Genomic DNA, 5,854 nt, shown 5'->3' with positions numbered 1-5,854 from the left:
TAAGGGGTTGTAAGGTTTGAGGAGGGTACAGATATAGGGAGTTCTGGGGCAGTTCCGTTGTCAATACTGTCCTCGCTGTATGATGACGAAAGAGGAAACATGTTATCTGAACAACAGTCGGTCCTGAGGAATTGTACAACCTGCGACTATCTTCAGCAAAATGAAACGGAGTTTGAGGAAATCCCTGAAGTTATTTCTTTCCTTGTAACTTGCTTTCCTGCTGCATGTGCCGTGTCATTACAAATAATCTCCGTGAAGCAATGATCTTTATCACCCCCACAATTAGCAGCCCACTCCCTGCTTTTGCCTTTCATCGCTGCAGGGAACAGCACAGGAATCTTCTCTTTTATGTCGGACCCCAGGGCTTCTTCACACAGTCTCAGGGAACGGCAGCATCCCGAATGTCACGGCACCATAAAACGCCACTCTCTGTCTACAGGTCCGAGCTTTCAGTTTCGACGGGTCAAGTTGGTGCAAAGACCAGCCCAAGCCTTTAGTGGGACATTGATTCCAATCTTCTGCCCCTTTACGGTAAGTACAGGAGGTGGAATGAAGGGAGCGAATGTCGTTACGAGACCATTCCATCGATGGGAGCACCCATGGGCCATGGTTGCTGCTTCCCGGGACTTATTATCACCTTCCCCATCTTATTCTTTTATTTGTTCACAGGATGTGGGGGTCACTGGCAAGGCCGGCATTTATTGCCCATCCCTAATTGCCCCTTGAGAAGGTGGTGATGGTGAGCCGCCTTCTTGAACCGCTGCAGTCCGTGTGGTGAAGGTGTTCCCACAGTGCTGTTAGGGAGGGAGTTGCAGGATTTTGACCCCGTGACGATGAAGGAACGGCCGATATATTTCCAAGTCTGGATGGTGTGTGACTTGGAGGGAAACGTGGAGGTGGTGGTGTTCCCATGAGCCTGCTGCCCTTGTCCTTCTAGGCGGTAGAGGTCACGGGTTTGGGAGGTGCTGCTGAAGAAGCCTTGGCGAGTTGCTGCAGTGCATCGTGTAGACGGTACACATTGCAGCCACGGTGTGCCGGTGGCGGAGGGAGTGAGTGTTGAAGGTGGTGGATGGGGTGTCGATCAAGTGTGCTGCTTTGTCCTGGATGGTGTCGAGCTTCTTGAGTGTTGTTGGAGCTGCACTCATCCAGGCAAGTGGAGCGTATTCCATCACACTCCTGACTTGTGCCTTGCAGATGGTGGAAAGGCTTTGGGGAGTCAAGAGGTGAGACACTCACCACAGAATACCCAGCCTCTGACCTGCTCTTGTTGCCACGGTATTTATGTGGTGAGCCATGACTATCTGGGAAGCAGCCATAACACAGGGCAGATGGGAGAGTAATCCATCAGGGACACAGGCCCAGTGGCCGTTCCCGCCACCAGTTCCATGAAGTGGGCGAGGGAGAGGAAATACAGGTCGGACAGTAAGATGGCTGTGTGCTTCCCCATAACCAATTTCTTTCATTCTTCGCAAAGACCCCACCCAACTAGGTGCAGGATCATGAGGCAGAGTCCCGGCCATTGTATAATACTCCTATGAAGCGCCTTTGTACTTTTTACTATGTTAAATAAATTGTTGTTGACGTTTTTTTGAATGGGGTGGCCGATGTTGCTCGTGATTTGTTCCAGCTCACGGAGCCCGGAGGCCTCGCGGTGAATGGCAGGCAATGTGGGACAACACCCGGAGTCACTCAGCTGGAGCCCATATCACTCCCGCATGGCTCGGTGAGATCAACAAACTCATCCGAAAGTATTTTACAATCTAGACGTGGCTGCCTCTCATTCCTTGCTTTGAGTGTGCAGTCACTGCACTGAAGTGATAGCTTCTGATTAATGAATAAAAGTTGGAAATTCCAAACGCTTCTCTATCTACAGCCATTGTATTCATTCCTGTATTAACAGTTGAGTAAATTCAACAGTTAAGCCTCTCGGAAGAATGTTATCCTCTCCCCTGATAACAATAAACAATTAAAAGGGAAGCTAGAAATAATTTATTTGCACAGGAAGTGAATAGAATGTGAAAAACTTTTTTATATTCGTTCCGGATGTGGGCATCGCTGGCAAGGCCGGCATTTATTGCCCATCCTTAATTGCCATTGATAAGGTGGTGGTGAGCCGCCTTGTTCAATACAACTGAGTGGCTCGCTGGGCCATTTCAGAGGGGCAGTTCAGATTCAACCACATTGCTGTGGGTCTGGAGTCACATATAGGGCAGACTGGGTAAGGGCGGCAGATTTCCTTCTCTAAAGGGCAAACCAGATGGGTTTTTACGACATTCCAGTAGTTTCATGGTGATCAGCTCTGCCTTCTTGAACCACTGCAGTCCGTATGGTGAAGGTACTCACACAGTGCTGTGAGTTCCGGGATTTTGACCCAGCGACGATGAAGGAACGCACGATATATTTCCAAGCCAGGATGGTGCGAAACTTGGAGGGGAACATGGAGGTGATGGTGTTCCCATGCACCTTCGCCACAAACCGTCGTTGTTGGAAGTTGGCTGAAAAGGAGAAACATGAAAAGGCCACGGGCAATTAGTAGCTGAGTGGGATTAGACTGGGTGGTTCAGACTGGGCAGAAAGACACTGACACAGACTTGAAGAGCCGAATGGCATCCTTCTGTGCTAGAACATGCTGGATTCAATAAGTAATTATAAAATAAATAACTTGTATTTATAGAGAGCTTCAGCACACCTCTGAGAAATATCTCAATACAAGGCATCACTTTGAAGTACATTAACTATTTTTTGAGGCAAATGTGGCAGCTATTGGGTGCACAGCAAGATCCTACAAAGAGCAATACAAACCGATTGCCGGCTCGGGCGGTGAACGCAGATTGGCTGAACTCATTCTAGAGAGGGCTGGACCTGCGACCGGCTGGGGCGGAGATCAACTCGTGCAAGAGGGAGGTTATCCCGCAACCTAAAGCAGGGCCGCTGTGATCTTCTGGACTCGTTTCCATCGTCTATAAAGGTCGGTGTAATGTATGCGCCTGCGAGTATGCTCACAGGTTTGTTGTGTTGGGAGTGGCTCAGTCAGTCACATGATGGTCACAAGGCTCAATAAAACCCCAGCCAATTGGGTTCGGGGGATCCGCGATGAGGCAGGTGGTTGTGAGCCTGCTGGATGAACTGGTCTCCACTCAAAGCCTCCCTGATAAAATGCAACATCCCCACCGACACCTGGGAATCCCTGGCCAAAGACTGCCCTAAGTGGAGGAAGTGCATCCGGGAGGGCGCTGAGCACCTCGAGTCTCGTCGCCGAGAGCATGCAGAAAACAAACGCAGGCAGCGGAAGGAGCGTGCGGCAAACCAGACTCCCCACCCACCCTTTCCCCCAACCACTGTCTGTCCCACCTGTGACAGAGACTGTAATTCCCGTATTGGACTGTTCAGTCACCTGAGAACTCACTTTTAGAGTGGAAGCAAGTCTTCCTCGATTCCGAGGGACTGCCTATGATGATGATGGATGAACTGGTAATGTGTAGTGTGATTTTTTATTTTTTTTTTAATCCAATTTTGTTCCAGATCAACTCTAACGCCAAAGATCACTTTGCGCCAATGTGTTTGATCTTAGGCCAAAAGGCCGAGAGGCGAAGTTGCACCGTTTCTGGAAATATTGCAATACCAGGTCGGTGCATGGAGTGGACAGGGCATGCCCCTGATCCAGCTCCCTGTCCAAAAATCAATTCAATATCATGTCCCCATAGGGTATATTAAACTGATAAGAACAGATACTACACTTGATCTTAGCCAAAAGGCCGAGAAGATTGCTAAACTTTTTGCTAATAAACCAACTAGTTCTTAATAGCAATTGCTATGAATTCTTAAGCAAAGAACCCATGAAGCTAATACATTACAGTCAGAGAAGAATTTTACAATTTCCCCCACCCCGCCCCCCCCTCTGCTAATTGGTTTTAACTGGGTTTCTCGCCTCTCCCAGGAGATTGCATGGCTCTGGACTGGGTGACGAGTGTCTGCCTTGTGACATCACAATTATACGGGACAGGCTGGACGGACCAGTGGTTTTTTTTGCTCTCCGACATTTCCGTACGTGTGACCATTCAGTTTAATCTGCTTTTGTTTGGTTGGTCTTGGTTGAGACAGGAATACTGGCTGGGACACTGGAAGTACTTTCATCAGTCAGTCATAGGCAGTCCCTTGAAACGAGGATGACGTGCTTCCACGCCTAAAAAGGATGAGTCCACAGGTGTTTCATGAAGGGAGGAAGATGCCTGTGCGTGAATTTTTTTTAACGTGGGGTGGCCGTTGCACACCAGCCACCACACGGGCTCGACAGAGCTAGGTCTTGGTCCAGTGGCAAGGATTACCCAAGGCGACTGGAGACCAGCTCTGCTGCACGGACCTAGTGCGCACACATATCGCAGTGTGGGCTGGGCCCGTGCTGCCCCTGGGCCCCTGGTCCTGAACTCGCGCCTCCCCTGGGCCCCGATCACGTCCCTCCACAGTCTCTCGCCGCTCCTTCGCCCCCTGACCTCGCCGCTCCTGCTGTACCTGCCCACGCTCCAATCACCGACCTGGACCTTGATGACGTCACTCTTCGCTGCCGTCGCCCTCCTGCACCAGCTCACGCTGCTCCCTGGAGTAGTACGCCTCCACGCCGCTCCCGAGGCCGCTGCTCACCGCTCCTTTTATGGCCCCGACCTGCCGCTGGTGTTCTCACGCAGGTCGGGGCCTCCACTGGAAGAACTTTAATGTCCACCTGAACAAGCGGACGAGGTCTCGATTTAAGGTTTCATCTGAAGGACAGCACCTGCAGCACTGCAGCGCTCCCCAAGTACTGCACAGGAATGCCAGTGGTGTAAATGTTCAAAGCTGGCTCTGCGGAATATTTTCCCCCAGGAGTCCCAAATTCTTTCGTTAATTGGTTCGAGTGGTGTGGAAAACCAGTTCTTCCATGAACAGGAGTTGACTGTACAAACAAATGCGTTCCTGCCTGCAGGGATTCGAAAGTTCATTATAACACATGCCTGCACACACTCCCGTGGAGCAGCAAGGCACGAGAATGCAGGAAATATAAATATAAACATCTGTGATTAACGGAAGTGGTCCCAAGTGAACTGTTGCCATAAAACAAGCCTTCAGAGCTGCTTACTCACGCCAGCCCAGTCCTGGTGCAGTCGATGACACTGTTGTTTGGCTGGATGATGGATGCCGTTCCTAATGCCGTGGTTACGGTGACAAAAGGAGGTCAGATCTGCCTCCAAAACTGTAGATCCCACAGTCACTATACAACAACAACTTGGTATTTATAAGAAAGAAAGACTTGCACACATAACGCCTTTCACGACCACCGGATGTCCCAAAGCGCTTTACAGTCAATGAAGTACTTCTTTGAAGTGTAGTCACCATTACAATGTGGGAAACGCGGCAGCCAATTTGCACACAGACAGCTCCCACAAAGAGCAATGTGATAATGACCAGATAATCTGTTTTTAGTGATGTTGATTTAGGGATAAATATTAGCCAGGACACTGGGGATAACTCCCTTGCTTCTTCCTCAAGATAGTCCCATGGGATCTTTTACATCCACCCCAGGGAGCAGACAGGGCTTCAGTTTAAAGCCTCATTCGAAAGACGGCACCTCTGACAGTGCAGCACTCCCTCAGCACTGCACTGGGAGTGTCATCCTAGATTTTTGTTTTCACACCTCTGGAGTGAAACTTGAACCCACAACCTTCTTGACTCAGAGGCGAGGGTGCTGCCCACTGAGCCACAGCTGACACGCAGAAAGCTCCTCTCAACGTACTAAAGTGTATCACAGGAGCATAATCATACAAGAGTTGGCACGGAACCCAAGAAGGAGATATTTTGACAGGAGTCCAAAAGCTTGGCCAAA

General features: G+C 49.9%; 1 pseudogene; it reads right to left on the bottom strand.

The window, feature by feature from the left end:
- Positions 1-3,588: 3,588 nt before the first annotated feature.
- LOC139229408 (U2 spliceosomal RNA) lies at positions 3,589-3,767 on the bottom strand (annotated as a pseudogene).
- Positions 3,768-5,854: the final 2,087 nt, after the last annotated feature.

Source organism: Pristiophorus japonicus, chromosome 18, assembly GCF_044704955.1.
Source record: "Pristiophorus japonicus isolate sPriJap1 chromosome 18, sPriJap1.hap1, whole genome shotgun sequence".
Lineage (NCBI taxonomy): Eukaryota > Metazoa > Chordata > Chondrichthyes > Pristiophoridae > Pristiophorus > Pristiophorus japonicus.
Note: the sequence above shows the minus strand (reverse complement) of the source record. Positions and strands in the feature narration are given on the sequence as shown.